A 19,599-nucleotide genomic window follows, 5' to 3' on the forward strand; every position below is an offset into this window, starting at 1 on the left:
GCCTTCTTTGAATTTTCTTTTTTTGCTTTTCCATCTTCTTCATGCTTTCGTTTTGTGTCCTTTGTGTGTTCCTTGCTCTCTATAGCGTTCCCCTCTTCTTTCACCACCGGCCTTGTTACTTTTGAAGTGACTTCCTCTTCATCACTTGTCATTTCCTCGTCCTCTTTGCTCACCCAAGAAGGTGGGTTCTTGTAAGCTATGACTTCAATCAAATACGGAACAGATGCCCTTGGTTTTGTCCTCTTGTCTTGATGAACTACCTTTATCTCTTCTTCCATAAGCTTTTCCAACTCTTCTAGTTCATTCTCCTCATTAATCGTGAACACCTCTTCTTTATCTTCTTGAAAGTTATTTCTTATCCCGAAGACTTCTTGTTCATCCCCAACCCTCAAAGTGAGCTTTGACTCGCGGATATCAACCAGGGCACCAGCAGTGTTAAGCAATGGCCGACCAAGGATTATCGGAACATCCGTGTCTTCTTTCATGTCCAAGATTACAAAATCTATTGGAAAAACAAATTTTCCAATTTTCACCAAAATATCCTCCACTATGCCTCGGGGTTGTGTCACCGAACGGTTTGCCATGTGGATCTTCATTTTTGTAGCCTTCATCTTCTGAATCTCCAATTTTTGATAAAATGAAAAAGGCATTAGATTAATGCTAGCCCCGGAATCGGCTAAAGCATTAACCTTCATTTTATTCCCAAACTCGCATGGAAGAGTGAGGCGTCCAGGATCCCCCATCTTTTCTGGTGTTTCTCCCAACACAACTTTTGAAATTTGCTCACTTAGAATTACTGTAGACTGCTTCTTTAATTGCCTTCGCGTATCTATCAAGTCTTGTAGTAATTTCTGGTTCTCGGACGCTTTGGATAAGGACTCAACAAAGGGAGTATTAATTGGAATCCTTTTCACATGCTTCACAAACTCTAAATGTTCCTTCTCCAGTTGACTAAGTGCTGTACGGGTGGGAAATGGCATAGGTGGATGATAATCTGGAATAGGCTCAAAAGATTTTTGCTTAGACTTGCGCCACGTCGTGGTCAGAGGTGTGCCACGTCGTGGCGATCCTGGTTTAGCATTCTCTCCATTTTCGATTCTTGATTTCTTGGGATGCTGCGGTTGTTCTTCCAACGCCTCCAGGAACTCGGATATTGTATCTTCTTCAGTATCGATGGCCATTACGTGAGATTGGGCTTTTACTTCGGGATTCTTCGGGGACAATTTTTCATGGACTAAAGTGGCTAGTTGACCAAATTGTACTTCAAGGTTATGGATGGAGGCTTGCTGGTTTTTTTATCAATGTTTGTTGTTCCATGATAGCGGAATCCGTGGCATCATGTCTCTTTTCCGAAGTCTCCATAAACTTCATCAAAATGGTCTCTAGGTCGGGTTTCTTCTCGATTGGTGGCTGCTCCTTTTGGTAAAAGCCTCGACCTGTCTGCCTATACTTCTCTTCTTTTTGCTTTTTATACTCTTCATATGGCAGCCACTCCCTCTTTGGTTTCCTCCAGTCGTCATCAAACTTATCCCCACTAGAGTAGCACACTTGAGCTTTTCTGTTCCCAAACTCATCCATATTGCAGTCCTTGGTCAAGTGTGGACCACTGCATCGCTCGCACCCCACTCTTATGGCATGTATCGACTGGTCCATTTGTGTTATCCGGCGATCCATGTTATTTAGCATGGCCATGACAGCTGCAATGTCTTCAGTTTGGGCCCCTCCACCGCCTTTACTTCCGTCTTGCCTCGGGTTATGGTATTCGCAGGAGTGTTTCGCGAATTCTTCGATGAGCTCCTTGACTTCCCTTGGATTTTTCTTTGTCAACGGTCCTTGAGAATCAAGGAGTTGTCTTGTCATTACATTGACCCCATCATAAAAGATTGACATCTCTTGCTGCACATTTAGGTCATGTTGAGGGCAATTTCTGAGTAAGCCCTTGTACCGCTCCCATGCTTCGTATAGTGACTCCCCCGGTTGTTGCTCAAAGTTGGCTATCGCCTTCTTGAGTTTGGCTATCTTGGATGGCGGGCAGAACTGGTCCAGGAATTGCTCACGCATTTGAGCCCAAGTGGTGATTGTACCTGGTGGGAGTGCTTTTAACCACTCCTTAGCAGCTCTTTTGAAAGTGATGGGAAGCATCCTAAGCAAGACTGTATTTCTGGTGACATTTGGGACATTGAAGTAATCCGCAATGTCGTTGACTTCGTCTAGATGCTTAAAAGCATCCTCATGCTCCTTTCCGAAAAATGGAATGTCCTTCAGTGCTGTCAATATGTGTCCCTTCAGCTCGAATGTGGCAGTGGCAGGAATTGCGGGTTGGACTAACCCAGGACCCATATCATCTCGGATCCACTTTTTGTATGCTCCCATGGACATTTCTTCAATCGCTGCCATCTTGTTCCTTGGCTCGTTTTCGGGTTCACTTGTGTGTTCTTCAAATTCTGGCTCGGTATCGCTTTCGGACTCGGTTTGCACGGGTGTGTGATCCAAATGTTCAAGATTGCTCTTGTGCTTCGCTGATGAACTGGACTCTCCTGTCTTCTTTCCCGACTTCCTAGAAAAGGCTGACTTTAATTCTTGCAAGGGCGTCTTTTTCTTGTGAAGTGCAGATTCGGGGTCTTCCAGTGGTGGCACCAAGTGTGTGTTTGAGCTTCTGGTCATGAACTCCTGCAACTTGCTAAACTAAAACGTAAAACTGAACTAAAATAAGAAAAACTAACTACCAACTAAAAAAAAATTTTAAATTTTTTTTGCCTGTCCACGTCGTGGCAAGTATGTGGCCACGTCGTGGACTCTGTAAAAAAAAATTTATTTTGCTGAAAAATTAACTTTTTGTGGCTGTGACTCCACAAGAAGGATCTATTAATTTAATGCAAATAAATAAACTAAAAACTAAGCCGTTCCCCGGCAACGGCGCCAAAAACTTGATGTGCACAAAAGTACTCACTAATTTTAATATTTATAACCTAACAAACTTAACTATCTATGCACTTATAGGCAGTGTACCTAGTCAGATTACAGTATAGCTTGGGTAAGTCGGGTGTCGATCACAGGGAACGGTGTTCTAATTAATTTACTTACTATTAAATTAACCTAATTTATTAACAAATTTAATAAAGGGTTTTATCTGATTTTACAAGATCAGATGAACTTAAATCCAATTCAATAAGTAAAAACACATACTCTTGTTTAGATTGAATCCACTTTTCCCTTATGGCTAGCTAACAATTACGGATTACTAAGTTAGTTTTTAATTATATTAGTAATTTAGTTCTATCTTACCAATAATTAACTAATTCATGTCAAACCATGTATGTTCACACATAATTAAACACAGAACTAATTATAGTTGTAAATATGCTATATAAGATTTGTTGTGTAAACGCAATTATGATCACAATTCTCGTTCTCTAGCACAGCTAAACTTTTATTTATTCTAATTACTAACTAAGATTGGTCAATCCTAGCTCTAACAATTCAATATTCACTAAATTATTAGGTACACAGGTTCATGCAGTTCAATGGTCACTAAGCTACACAGAACATGTAATTAAGCAATTATATAAACAAATATTAACATGCTAGGTCATACAAATCAAACACAAGAAAATTTTCACCAACTAAGCTTAATCCATAATCATATAACTATTCATAAGTTCAAAGCTTTATCTAGCTAAACAAGAGTAGCTAGATTCAGCTGCTCATCATAGTAATTAAACTAACACAGCTAAAACTAATGAAAGACATGTTCTAAAAATAAACCTTTACTTCTTTTGGTGTTGAAAACCCTCTTCCAGAACCTTTCTTTCGTTCTTATTCGTCTCCTGGAACTCTTTTTCTTCTGCCAAAAGTCTCCCTTTTCGTAATAATCAGGAGAACTTATATAATCCTTAAAAACTCGCGCCACGTCGTGGCCAGGTTGCGCCACGTCGTGGGCTTCAAGCAATCCGTATCCTTCAAGGAAATCCTCCGCGTCGCGATGCTTATCTTCTGGAACACCCATGCCACGTCGTGGGCTTCATCGCCACGTCGTGAATTTAGTTCTTATCGTGAATTTATTATTTTCTTGTCTTCCAAGCCTCCCATGTTCCCCATTTTGCCACCTTTGGTCCCTTTCTTCGAAAATCCTTTGTATTAACTGAAAATAACAATTTAAACTCATAAGTATCATTATTCTAAACATATTATCAATTTATTAATAAAAATGTACTTAAATACTGCCTAAAAATAAGTGTAAATATGGCAATGTCAAAATACCCCACCCTTCATATTTTCCTCTTCATTCATCGGAGTCGCTACCCTATCAAATCTCCGCAAGTGGAGTTGAATACCCTTGGGAGTTTTGATGTCGTCGATCTGTGAAAGGGAGATCTAACACCATCTTCTTCAACAAACCTTAACTCGTTGCCGCCATCATTTTTATCCTTCCCTGACGTTTCGTAATTCCCTTACCATTGTGAAGGATCACGACATCATCATCTTTGTCTTCATCAAGGTTTCACATGAGTTCAGATCTAGGATGTTTGTTCATCAGAGTTCATATCAAGAAACACTAAGAAACAACGACCACAAATAGATTTGGAAATTGTAAGCTCTGTTTCTAAATGGTAGTGATTTCAAGCGATGGTAGTGGTTTCCTACGAATAATAGCGGTTCCCGGTAATGGAGGCGGCGACGTTTTGATTTTTACGACTGACTATTCTGGTGGGGTTGGGAGGATATAGAAAGATGAAATGTGTGGGTGTGGTAGGATAGTAAGGGTGGGTGCTGTTTTTATTTTTAATTTTCATATAAATATAGAAAAAATAAAAGAGAAAAACTTAAAAAATAAAAGCAAAGGCATAATCGTCAATTTAAGAATTTTTTCAAAAAAATCAACAAAAACCGCAACAAAATGAAAGTTTAGAAACAAGGGTCATAGTCTAAAATATTTTAGACCAAATTAGCAATTTTCTACATATCACATGAACTATTTTTACAATTTTGACCTATTTAAAGTAACTTTTATAAATTGTTTAAAATAAAAGTAAAAACTCACAACTACGAAATGAAAATTTTTCTTTAATGCAAGTTTCTTTTAAAAAAATGCTAAAAACTTTTAAAATTTTCAAAAAATCATTCTTAAACATAACTATATTCTAAATTTTGTTTTTTAAACATAATTAATGTATCCTATCATGATTCACTTTCTATATATTGTCATCATTTTACACAAAATAATATTATACTGTGAAAGTTCATTTATCTATAATTATTTATTACTAATATGTTTACAACCTTATAAAATTAATTTATTTGGAAAAACTACAATTGTTTTACTTTGGAAAAACTACAATTGTTTTAAGTAAAGAACTTTTATGATATATATATATATATATATATATATATATATATATATATATATATATATATATATATATATATATATATATATATATATATATAATCATTTCTTGAATAAAAAAATATATACATCTCCTTGATAATTCTGTCTAACCTTTATTGATTTTCAAGTCCCTATTTGACTACGATCTTCTTTATACTCCAAGGAAAAATGGCATATTAGTCCTACAATGTTTTGCATATCTTCTCATTCAGTCCATTAAGGTTTTGTCGTGCTTTCTAGATCATTAAAGTTGTTTTTTTTTCGAGTCAATTTGTGTAATGTCCCAACAAATATAGTAAAATTTTTCATTTTCAAGAGACATCTTCATAAAACCACAAGTTATCTAATTCATTATTTCAAAAACATAATCATAAAATTCAGAATATCAATAACATCTCTCAAACATAAATCAACAAGATGATGTGTATTGTCACATCTTCGCTTTCCCTGGTCCTCTAAAGTACCCAAAACATTTAAATCCACAATTGTAAGCCAAAACTTAGTGAGCTCCCTAAAATACCCACAAACCAATACACATACAATGCATGCATACACAAGCCTACAATCTGACTGGACTGCCTCACAAGGATGTCTAGACCGATCTCTTCAGCCTACAACATATAACTAGACCTCTCTCTTGAGCCTACAGCACGAGGCGTGACCGTTCTCCTTGGGTCTAGAGTGTCAACTGGACCGCCCGTATATCTTGGCCTACAACAAAAAGCAAGACCGTCTCAACCCAACCAACCACAATATGTCGACATATGCAAATAAACAACAACAGGAAAATACAGGTAATCATAACATATCTACAAGTCTAACATATCACCACAACATATCAACATCCTAACATAAAAGGACATATACTGTAGCATAAAGTATACTAAGAAAACTCGCCTCGCTGGCTAGCAGACAAACAACACAGCTCTCTCGGAACAAAGATTGGTGCTACGAGCCACCTTGTGACAACCCGATATTTTTCAAACCAATGTAACATTCAAAAAGTCAAATATAATAAACTATTTAGAATCAATGAAATCAGCGTAATGAAGTGTTCTAAAATCTAAATTGGGATGCATAAAGTGTTAGATCTCGTGCCAAGGTTTCCAAAATATAAAGAACACTCAAATCCGAATTATAAAAAAGATGTTATGACCAATCGAAAATCCACGACACACCCAGTAAAACATTGATAAGCGTAAAAAGTGAAACTTCAATAAAATACTTTTTAGCCTTAGGCACCTAAACGAAAGTCATAGATTACGTTAAACCGTGAGCATGCATAAAAAGAACGCCCAAATCTGACTTCGTATGAGGAAGTTACGATTTTTCTTAAGTTTCGGAACATTGGTAGACAGCTAAAAACTCGGAATAAAGATTGAGCGATTTTTAGCCGACGCAACCTAAACGAGAGTTGAAGGTCTCTACAATAGTAGTACAATGGTAAAAAGACCGGATACCGTGACGCCATCGCTGACATACGCCCCGTGTACGGGGGTACGCCCAGCGTACTTCGGTGTACGCCCAGCGTACGAGGGCAGTTTTCCTCACCTATAAATACCATGCGAGACCTCCGACTTTCCTTTCCCAGTTCTCTCTTCTCTCTCACTTTTACTTCCTATTTAGCATCCCGAGACGACCCCGACACCCCGGTTTCATACCTCAGCCCCGACGAAGGTCCGAAGCCCCGAGATTCCCAAGAATCTCGCCACTTTCCGGTCGAAGTGCCGCCCGAGAAAAATCTCATTTTCTTCGAATCATCACACCTTCCAGGTGAGTTCATACCCCTACTTTCTTTTCACGTCTTTTCATGTTTTAGGGGGGGGGGGAATACAAGTGCAATACAAGAAAAACTTATCGTTTTATCAGATCCAAATACACCACCTACATTTTTATAAATGTTAAATAACTTCGATATCAACGTTATAATTTACATATAAAGTTAGAATTACATCGAGTTTTTATCACCAAATGGAACACACTTTCCGAAAAACTATAATGGGTATAGTTTACAAGTGATTCATTACATCTTTACGTAAACATTGTGAAAATGAAATACTTTCATCTACATGAAATATAGACTTTTCTTTTCATAAATCTATTAATACTAAGTGTTGTGAGACATTTAGCTTCAACGTACTCTCAAGTAAGCATTTCAAGCCATGTATCATAAACCATAATCTCATGGAGGGAGAGTGATACTTATGTATATATCTATACGGGATTGACAATCCCGCATCTAAACTGCTAGCTACAGTTAGACCGGCAGGTCTGGGGTGACAAACGTCATAACACTACAACGCCTGAAGAACGTTGTTACAGGCAGTCTGGGTCAATAGCATGGTTATAAAACTCACACGGAAGTATTAAAATAACTTTGATTTATGAGACTCTTGAATGCATTCAGTAAATACATTATTTGAGTATAAATACACTTTGACCATTTGAGCACGAAAGATAGTATTGCACTCCAGTCTTTGGAACTTTTTCAAACTATAGGTAGAAAATATTGGATTTTCTGGAAAACACGTTCATTTATTTTTACTAAAAGACATACAAATTTCAGTATAAAAACGCTTATGAACTCACCAACTTAATTGTTGACACTTTTTCAAAACTACTTGTATTTCTCAGGGAATCAGTAATACAGGTAACCATCAGCTTTTGGAGAAGGAATGCTAAGGAGTCTATTATCAAAACATTTTAAATCATCATATTTGTAATATTCTTTTGAAACATGTATTACATGCAACAATGTAAATTTTTGTTATATATATGATGGTTGTGTTTACTTTCTTTACAATATTCAACTGTTATGATACTACATGCAGTCACCCACCCCCGAATGTTTCCGCCATTCTGGTTTGGGGTGTGACAGATTGGTATCAGAGCATTGTTTATAGTGAACTAAGTATAGCAAACCACATAAGATATACAAACTATAAATGCAATAGTAATCGTGCAAACCTCAGTATTTAGTTAAAATTAGGAAATCATCAAATAAATATTTGTCAATATATATATATATATATATATATATATATATATATATATATATATATATATATCCTTATCAAAAAATACCTTTTTACTCCCAAGTTTTATAAAATTCTCTTACCTCTACTTCTCGACTAGACAAAATGGTAGGATTTCACATTCCCGGGGACCCCTACTATCCCAACCAAGGAAATGGAGGTTGGATTGAGGACGACCACGAAGAGGATTCCGAAGAGGAAATTCTCGAGGAAGAACCAGAAGAGGAATCCGAAGAGGATCCTAAGGAAGACCCATACGAATGATCAGAAGAGGAAGGAGATGGTAGGAGCACAGACTCGGAGCCTGAGTGTAACATCCCTCTCTAGCACGTATCACAATATTGTCCGCTTTGGGCCACTCGACACGAGGACTTCCCAGGGGGTCACCCATCCTGGTACTACTCCCGCCCGAGCACGCTTAACTGCAGAGTTCTTATGGGATCTGCTGCCCTCACGGCTTTAAAACGCATTGTGATAGGGAAGGTATCCACACCCCTTATAAGGAATGCTTAGTTCTCCTTCCCAGCAAATGTGGGATCAGATCTAACCCACTTTCACCCCCCATTATAGGGTTCGACGTCCCCGTCGAACACATCGACCCGTGCCTTGGCTCTGATACCATTTGTAACATCCCCCTCTGGCACGTATCACAATATTGTCCGCTTTGGGCCACTCGGCACGAGGACTTCCCAGGGGGTCACCCATCCTGGTACTACTCCCGCCCGATCACGCTTAACTGCAGAGTTCTTATGGGATCTGCTGCCCTCACGGCTTTAAAACGCGTTGTGATAGGGAAGATATCCACACCCCTTATAAGGAATGCTTAGTGCTCCTTCCCAGCCGATGTGGGATCATATCTAACCCACTTTCTGAAAGTGGGTTAGATCTGATCCCACATCGGCTTGGAAGGAGAACGAAACATTTCCTTATAAAGGGGTGTGGATACCTTCCTTGTCACAACACATTTTAAAGCCGTGAGGGCAGCAGATCCCATAAGAACTCTGTAGTTAAGCGTGCTCGGGCGGGAGTAGTACCAGGATGGGTGACCCCCTGAGAAGTCCTCGTGTCGAGTGGCCCAAAGCGGACAATATTGTGATACGTGCCAGAGGGGGATGTTACAAATGGTATCAGAGCCAGGGCACGGGTCGATGTGTTCGACGGGGACGTCGAACCCTATAATGGGGGGGGGGGGGGGTGAAAGTGGGTTAGATCTGATCCCACATCGGCTTGGAAGGAGAAGAAACATTTCCTTATAAAGGGGTGTGGATACCTTCCTTGTCACAACGCGTTTTAAAGCCGTGAGGGCAGCAGATCCCATAAGAACTCTGCAGTTAAGCGTGCTTGGGCGGGAGTAGTACCAGGATGGGTGACCCCCTGGGAAGTCCTCGTGCCGAGTGACCCAAATCGGACAATATTGTGATACGTGCCAGAGGGGGATGTTACACTGCGGCCTACAATGCTCCCCAAGAAGCAGCAATTCCCCGACAAAACTTTCAGGGCCCGGCGCCGCACTGGGCTGTGGATTTGAAGCAATGGAGTAGGGAACAAGGGCAACGCCCACCCTACGGCATGGCACGAGGCTTTTATAACCTCAGCAACGGGGGTTCGGCTGACAGGGCACTCCCTGTCATGGTTCTTCGCATTGCCAACCAAGGTGAGCAAGCAAGAGAAAATGCCAACCAACTCTTGGACATTGGGGCCACCGTTGCTGTCACTGCAGTACGTCTTCGTCGTCTGGACGAAGAACACGATCGGAAAATAGAGCACACCTTTTCCCTTCAGAAAGACATTATTGTTGCTAGAGCCGAAGTAAGGGAGTTCCATGAGAAACAAGCCACAATGGAGAGGCGTATCATCGAGGCTGAACGTCAGGTAGCCCGAGTTAAGGCTTCCCCAACCACCTACCATGGTCCGCTGCGTGCTACCTGCTCGGAGTAGAACGCGTACTACTGACGCTATATTTATACCTATCGGCTAAGTGTTGGTGTTACCTTTCTTGTATAAATGTAAACACGAGGGATTGTGAGTACACAATTCGGAGGCCGGAATGCTGTCAAATTTTCCCATTTTCATTGATGTACCCTAGACCTATAAAAGGTCAAATTTTCCTGATCGTTGTATCATATACTAATATCAATGAAATTGACATGCATTTATTATTTCCTTGAGTATCCCATTTAATTCTTAAAAGAATCATACACTTGTTTTCTTTTGAAAGTTTTCGTTAACATGAAAAAACCAAAAATGTTCAGAACTAAAATTTATAAACCTTCCATAATCATTTCAAATGACTTATAAAGTATTTGTCTCTTAACCTGTGGCTGAATCATGCCACCAAGAAGAAATCCCCGACGTTTCAATACAAGCGAAGCACCAGCACCACCTCCACCACCCCTTCCATCAATGGATGTTGCTACATTTCAGGCTGTTGTAACAGCCACCATAACCACAACAATGGCACAAATGAGTAACAACGGATCAGGAGGAGGGAGAAACAGCTCTACAAATGGCCAAAACCAAGGTCGTTTCGGGGAATCTACCTATAAGGAATTCTCTAACAGCAAACCCATCTCCTTTAATGGAACTGGGAGAGTGATGGCTGTATCCCAATGGATAGAGAAAACGGAAGCTGTGTTCGAGATATGCTTATGCCCCGAAGAAAGCAAAGTGAAATTTGCCGCCTGTACTATCTCCGAGCGAGCCTTAACGTGGTGGAATAGCCACGTCAAGTCACTAACCCTGGTGGTGGCAAACTCCATGGGTTGGGAGAACCTGAAACGGATGCTACTACGAGAATACTGCCCAAGGGGCGAGATCTAGAAGCTTGAGCAGGAGCTTTGGGGCCTTACGATGGTAGGCTCGGACATCACAAGCTATACAAATAGATTCAGTGACTTGACAATACTTTGCCCAAGAATGATGGTTCTGGAAAGCTAGAAGGTGGAAAGGTATATCTGGGGGCTGTCGCCCCAACTTCGAGGAAGTGTGCTAGCTACCAAACCCACAACGTTCGACAGCGCCAAGGAACTGAAACAATCTCTCGTTGATCATGGGGTTTGCCAAAGTGTCACAACCGTCGTCCCGTAACTAACTAAAGGAAGCAAAAACAATGACAACAATGCTAACAACAACAACAAGAAGAAGATTTAGAACAAGAGGAAAGGTCAAACTTCGGAAGAACCTTCAAAGAAACAAATAGTGGCGGTCCATGCCGATATTGCCCCCACTGCTGTTCCCGCTACCCCCGCGTCGACAAAACAATATGTTGGGAACCTGCCAAAGTGCAACAAATGCAATTACCATCACCACGGTAATGGTCGGGAGATGCACTGTAAAAACTACGACAGGAAAGGGCACACTGCCCGTTTCTGTAAGGCACCGGCGCGACCAATCACCCAAGTTCCTGGTGTTGGAGTGAGCCAGACATGTTATGGGTGTGGTGAAACTGGGCACTACAAGAGGGACTGCCCTAAAGCAAAGATGCTGGCGGTGTAGGAAGAGTACTGGAAATAGGTCAAAACGAGGCAATAGTCGATCCCACAGTGGTTACGGGTACGTTTCTCCTCGACAACATTTATGCATGCATACTCTTTGACTGTGGTGCGGAGAGAAGTTTCGTGAGTCATAAATTCAAACACTTACTTAATCAAAAACCCAAGCACTCAATAAAATATTCACAGTAGAAATGGCAAACGGTAAAACGGAAAGCGCAAACGATATGTACATATACTGTACGTTAAATTTAAATGAACACTCGTTCCAAATCGATCTTATGTCGATTACTATAAGAAGTTTTGATGTCATCATCGGTATGGACTGGTTAAGCCTTCACCATGCCGATATACTTTGTCACAAAAGGGCTGTTCGCCTCAATCTGCCAAGCGGCAAAACTCGTGTCATTTATGGTGACAATCCCAATACAAATTTACAAATAATCTCTTGCGTCAAAGCCCAAAAATACCTTCGCAAGTATTATAATGCCTTTCTAGCCAACGTGGTAGACAAGAAACGAGAAGTGAAAGACATTAAAGACATTCCGGAAGTCTGCAATTTCCCCGATATTTTCCCAGAAGATCTTCCAGGAGTCCCACCGGAACGTCAAGTCGAGTTCAGGATCGACTTGATTCCCGGAGCTACCCCAGTAGCAAAATCGCCATACCGTTTAGCACCGGCAGAAATGCAGGAATTATCTAGCCAACTGAACGAACTTCTAAGCAAAGGATTAATTAGACCGAGCTTCTCACCATGGGGAGCACCGGTCCTGTTCGTAAAGAAGAAGGACGGATCTTTTCGTATGTGCATCGATTACCGGGAATTGAACAAACTCATGATCAAGAACCGATATCCCTTACCGCGCAAAGAAGATATGTTCGACCAACTACAAGGAGCAAACTACTTCTCAAAGATCGATTTAAGATCTGGGTATCACCAGCTGCGAGTCCTGGAAGGAGACATTCCCAAAACGGCATTCCGAACTCGCTATGGTCACTACGAGTTCGTATTGATACCCTTTGGATTGATAAATGCACCGAATGTGTTCATGGACTTTATGAACCGAGTATGTCGTCCCTTCCTGGATAAATTTGTGATCGTGTTCATAGATGATATACTCATCTATTCTAGGAGCAAGGAGGAACATAGCCAACACCTCCGACAAGTTTTGGAAACATTAAGGACAGAGAAACTATATGCAAAATTCTCAAAGTGCGAATTTTGGATTTGGGAAGTAGATTTCCTAGGTCACGTGGTCACCAAGGAGGGGATACACGTGGACCCTTCCAAAATCAAGGCAATCGAGAAATGGACAACTCCAAGGACTCCAACGGAAATCCAACAATTCTTGGGCCTTGCTGGGTACTACCGGAGGTTCATACAAAACTTTTCGAAGATTGCTAAACCACTTACCACCTTGACTCGGAAGAGTGTAACCTTCAGCTGGGGAGAAAAACAAGACATTGCATTCCAAACACTAAAGCAAGCCTTATGCAGTGCACCTATTTTAACCTTACCAGAAGGAACATAAGACTTTGTGGTCTACTGTGATGCGTCAAACCAGGGACTTGGATGTGTCCTGATGTAACGAGGGAAGGTCATCGCATACGCCTTGAGACAACTCAAGGCACACGATCTCGAGCTAGGAGCAGTCGTTTTCGCTCTAAAGTTCTGGAGGCACTATCTCTACGGCACGAAATGTGCAATCTTCACCGATCATAAAAGCCTCCAGCATATCCTCAACCAGAAAGAACTCAACATGAGACAAAGACGGTGGGTAGAACTACTAAACGATTACGAATGCGAAATTCGTTATCATCCTGGAAAATCTAATGTGGTAGTTGATGCACTCAGCCGGAAGGAATACTCGGACCGCCGATTGAAATCTTTAACTATGACGATCCATTCACACCTGTCCACACAAATCAAGGAAGCTCAAATAGAAGCCTTGAAATCCGAAAATGTGGTAGGGGAAGCCCTAAGAGGAATGGATAAGAATCTTGAAGTCAAGGATGACGGATTTCGTTACTTCAAGAATCGGATCTGGACGCCGAAGTTTGGCGGATTTAGAGAAGTTGTCATGGACGAAGCCTATAAGACACGATACTCCATACATCCCGGTTCAGATAAGATGTATTTGGACCTCAAGAAACTGTATTGGTGGCCGAACATGAAATCCGAAATTGCTACCTATGTAGGCAAATGTATGAATTGCGCCAAAGTCAAGGTGGAATACCAAAAGCCCTCGGGATTGTTGCAACAACCGTAAATACCCGAGTGGAAGTGGGAGCGGATAACCATGGACTTCATAACCAAGTTACCCAAGACGGCAAGCGGATTTGACACCATCTGGGTAATCGTCAACAGGTTAACCAAATCCACGCACTTCCTACCAATCAAAGAAACGGATAAACTGGAGAAGCTAACAAGAACATACATCAAGGAGATTGTACGACTGCATGGTGTGCCAATATCCATTATCTCGGACCGAGATAGTAGATTCACCTCGAGGTTCTGGCAGTCGCTACAAAGATCTCTAGAAACGAGGTTAGACATGAGTAACGCTTATCACCCACAGACCAACGGCCAGAGTGAGAGAACCGTACAAACCTTAGAAGATATGTTGAGAGCTTGTGTGATCGATTTTAGTAAGGCGTGGGACACCCATTTACCATTGGTCGAGTTTTCGTACAACAATAGCTATCACACTAGCATCAAGGTTGCCCCATTCGAAGCCCTCTATGGTCGAAAGTGCAGATCACCTCTGTGCTGGGCTGAAGTGGGTGACACAAAACTAGCAAGAGGACAAACAACTGACAGCACTCTCACTGGACCAGAAATCATAAGGGAAACTATGGAGAAGATTGTTCAAATCCAGGAGCGACTAAAGGCTTCAAGAGACAAACAAAAGAGTTAAGCGGATAAAATACGGAAACCCTTGGAATTCCAGGTTGGAGACCGGGTACTACTAAAAGTCTCGCCCTGGAAGGGATTAATACGTTTCGAAAAGCCTGGGAAACTAAACCCCGGGTATATCGAACCATTCGAGATCCTTTCCAGGATCGGCCCGGTGGCTTACAAACTTCGATTACCGCAAGAACTCAACAACGTACACCCTACCTTTCATGTATCGAACCTAAAGAAGTGCTTGTCCGATGAAACCCTCGTTATCCCTCTGGACGAAATTGAAATCAACGAGAATCTCCAATTCGTAGAAGAGCCAGTAGAGATCATGGATCGGTAAATTAAAAGAACTAAACAAAGCCGCATACCCATTGTCAAGGTTCGTTGGAACGCTAAGCGAGGACCTGAATACACCTGGGAACGCGAGGATCAGATGAAACAAAAATACCCGCATCTTTTTCCTAGAACTCTATCTTAGATTAAATTTCGGGACGAAATTCCCTCTAACAGGGGGATGATATGACAACCCGATATTTTTCAAACCAATGTAACATTCAAAAAGTCAAATATAATGAACTATTTAGAATCAATGAAATCAACGTCAAAAATGAAGTGTTCTAAAATCTAAATTGGGATGCATAAAGTGTTAGATATCGTGCCAAGGTTTCCAAAAATATAAAGAACACTCAAATCCAAGTTATAATAAAGAAGTTATGACCAATCGAAAATCCACGACACACCCAGTAAAACACTGATAAACGTAAAAAGTGAAACTTCAATAAAATACTTTTTAGCCTTAGGCACCTAAACGAAAGTCGTAGATTACGTTAAATCGTGAGCATGCATAAAAAGAACGCCCAAATCTGACTTCGTATGAGGAAGTTACAATTTTTCTATGTTTCGGAACAGCGGTAGACAGCTAAAAACTCGGAATAAAGATCGAGTGATTTTTAGCCGATGCAACCTAAACGAGAGTTGAAGGTCTCTACAATAGTAGTACAATGGTAAAAAGACATACGAAAATGGACATCGGATAAAGAAGTTATGGATTTTTAACGGAATTATTCTGTCCCGGCCTATTTAAAATAAAATATTAAAAATTAAATTCAAAATTAGCCGACGAAGTCTAAATGAAAGTTGTAGATTATATTCTCACCTACACGTGGATATAAAGAACGTCAAAAACGGAGCTCGTATGCGAAAATTACGCATTTTTGATGTTTTTGGCACGCATTACGAAGCTTATCCGAAGGAGTACGGCCAGCGTACTTCGGAGTATGCCCAGCGTACGAGATGCATGGACTCGGATCAGCCACGTCGCCCTCTACCGCTCTACTGCCATCCCATCCTAAGACCGGAGACCGTGATGTCATCGCTGACGTACGCCCCGCGTATGAGGGTACGCCCAATGTACAAGGTACGCCCCGCGTACTTCGGTGTACGCCCAGCGTACGAGAGCAGTTTTCCTCACCTATAAATACCATGCGAGACCTCCGAATTTCCTTGCCCAATTCTCTCTTCTCTCTCACTTTTAATTCCCATTTAGCATCCCGAGACGACCCTGACACCCCGGTTTCATACCTCAACCCCGACGAAGGTCCAAAGCCCCGAGATTCCAGAGAATCTCACCACTTTCTGGTCGAAGTGCTGCCCGAGAAAAATCTCGTTTTCTTCGAATCATCACACCTTCCAGGTGAGTTCATACCCCTACTTTCTTTTCACGTCTTTTCATGTTTTAAGGGGGGGGGGGGGAATACAAGTGCAATACAAGAAAAACTTATCGTTTTATCAGATCCAAATACACCACCTACATTTTTATAAATGTTAAATAACTTTGATATCAACGTTATAATTTACATACAAAGTTAGAATTACATCGAGTTTTTATCACCAAATGGAACACACTTTCGCAAAAACTATAATGGGTATAGTTTACAAGTGATTCATTACATCTTTACGTAAACATTGTGAAAATGAAATACTTTCATCTACATGAAATATAGACTTTTCTTTTCATAAATCTATTAATACTAAGTGTTGTGAGACATTCAGCTTCAACGTACTCTCAAGTACGCATTTCAAGCCATGTATTATAAACCATAATCTCTTGGAGGGAGAGTGTGATACTTGTGTATAGATCTATACGGGATTGACAATCCCGCACCTAAACTGCTAGCTACAGTTAGACCGGCAGGTCTGGGGTGACAAACGTCATAACACTACAACGCCTGAAGAACATTGTTACAGGCAGTCTGGGTCAACAACATGGTTATAAAACTCACACGGAAGTATTAAAATAAGTTTGATTTATGAGACTCTTGAATGCATTCAATAAATACATTATTTGAGTATATATACACTTTCACCATTTGAGCACGAAAGATACTATTGCACTCCAGCCTTTGGAACTTTTTCAAACTATAGGTAGAAAATATTGGATTTTCTGGAAAATACGTTCAACTACTTTTACTAAAAGACATACAAATTTCAGTACAAAAACGCTTATGAACTCACCAACTTAATTGTTGACACTTTTTCAAAACTACTTGTATTTCTCAGGGAATCAGTAATACAGGTAACCATCAGCTTTTGGAGAAGGAACGCTAAGGCGTCTATTATCAAAACATTTTAAATCATCATATTTGTAATATTCTTTTGAAACATGTATTACACGCAACAATGTAAGTTTTTGTTATATATATGATGGTTGTGTTTACTTTCTTTACAATATTCAACTGTTATGATACTACGTGCAATCACCCACCCCCGAATGTTTCCGCCATTCTGGTTTGGGGGTGTGACACACCTATACAATAGTTAGAGGTACATCCTCAATCTACATTCTAAAAACCCATAGTCAACCTGGTAAAAAAGCCAACGGTCAATGTCCATAGTCAAAAGTCAACTTAGTTGGCCACCACATCATGGCCAAGCATCTTCCACATCGTGATAGCCTCATGACAAAATAGTCACAAGAATGTCTATCGCCACGTCGTGGTGGCCAAACCACCATGTCGTGTAACCTGTTCTGGCCAACTTAATGCATTAAGCTCTTAATTCTTAAAGTTACTCATTTATACATTCCAGTAAGCTTTCTTACACCCAATGAATAATAAAAATTGTTGTTTTATAGACATGCATGTCCAATGCATGTCTTTCCCAATCTAGGTCACAAAAATGGTGGAAATGAGGTCAAAAATTCTCATGCATGAAGCCAAAACCTAACCAAACCTCGGATTTGGATCAATAAACCTCAAAGGGGCCTCAAGGATCCATAAAGTTGCCAACTTTAGGGAACCAATCCACTCAAACTATTCCAAACATGGAGAAAAGTGCGTAGAAACCTAGATCTAGAAGAATAACACATAAATATTTGAATGATTGGACTTACATGATGGGTTTTATAGGTTATAAGTCTATGCATGAGGCGGAAAATTACTTAATCATAAGTTCACATGCAACCTATTTAGATCTACGCTTTCTCTATTGATAACAATAAACTTTGAACATCAAGAACCCTAATGGTAACCTATTATAATTAACATATACATAGGATTAGAGTTACATACCTCTTGATTATAAATAATCACACCAATATCCTTCTTGAAAACCTTAGAAAGCAAGCACCAAAAGTTTAGTGCCTCTAATGGTTTGTACCCAAAACCCTAGAAACCCTAGAATGAAGAGAAGAAATAGGAGAGGGATAGAAATTTTTTTCCTAAGCTTGTAGGTAAAGGAATGAATGAAAATAATGAGCTTATGGGTCCTATTTATAGTTTAGGTAACTTGCAGAACAAGCAAGATTTGAATCGATTAAATAATAGAATTAATCTCATTTCAAATCCTTTCTTTATCGGGAACCAAGAGGCTTCCAAAAAACCCTAAGAACCCCTCCAAAACTGTCCATGCCATGGAAGGTTCTAGAATTGCTTCTTTTGTTCAAATATTGAACAATTACAATTCATAACTTGCACCTTTAACTAATTCCAATTAATCCGGAATTAATTTCAGATTAATAATTAATTAATTCTAATTGATTTCTTATTAATTTATTAACCATATAAATTAACAAATTAATTATTTAACTATTGATCTCATGTTAATTTATTAATCACATAAAGAATTAACATATCAATTATTTATTCTCAATTAATATATTAATCACATAAGATATTAACAAATCATTTCTCTCTCTCTCTCTCTCATAATATCTTTTGTTCTAGTTATTTTTGGTTATGAGGGCAACACAAAGAGGACTTTGCTTCTATTTGCAAGTTTATACCAATTTAGTTATGGGTTTAGACACCTTAATCCAACATTACAATCGTCTAGAATGTGTGAAATGAGATGATGGAGAGATTATCTTGTTGGATCTATGCACCAAGAACACCTTCTTTTTCTTCAGAGCACTACAAAAACACCAAAATATCTCAAAATGTCTACAATGGAGGCTATGGTTGCTTTAGGTCGAGAGGATGTGATGGAGACTAAGGGTGAGTAAACCCTAGCCATCACATCCCTTAAATAAAGGCATAAACCTTGAAAATTAGGGTTTTACACAATAGATGACTGCCACGTCGTAGACCAATTCCTTGCCATGTCGTGACGGCCAAAAGATGGTGTGATTCACATCGGGTGAGGCCACGTCATGGTGCCCTCGCCACCATGTTGTGGCCCCCCAAAACCTCGTTTCTAAAATCTTAAATGCCAAAAACACCAAGGAAGAATTTCCCTGAAACTAGTGTTACAATCTGGCCACTTTGGACAAAATAAAGGGGT

The 19,599-nt window shown here is 40.1% G+C and overlaps 1 non-coding gene across 1 annotated transcript; it reads left to right on the plus strand.

The window, feature by feature from the left end:
- Positions 1-1,906: 1,906 nt before the first annotated feature.
- LOC111901245 (small nucleolar RNA R71) lies at positions 1,907-2,013 on the plus strand. The gene has a single exon (XR_002853452.2). It is a non-coding gene; the product is annotated as a small nucleolar RNA R71 (small nucleolar RNA).
- The last annotated feature ends 17,586 nt before the right edge of the window (positions 2,014-19,599 follow it).

Source organism: Lactuca sativa, chromosome 6 (assembly GCF_002870075.4).
Source record: "Lactuca sativa cultivar Salinas chromosome 6, Lsat_Salinas_v11, whole genome shotgun sequence".
Classification (NCBI taxonomy): domain Eukaryota; kingdom Viridiplantae; phylum Streptophyta; class Magnoliopsida; order Asterales; family Asteraceae; genus Lactuca; species Lactuca sativa.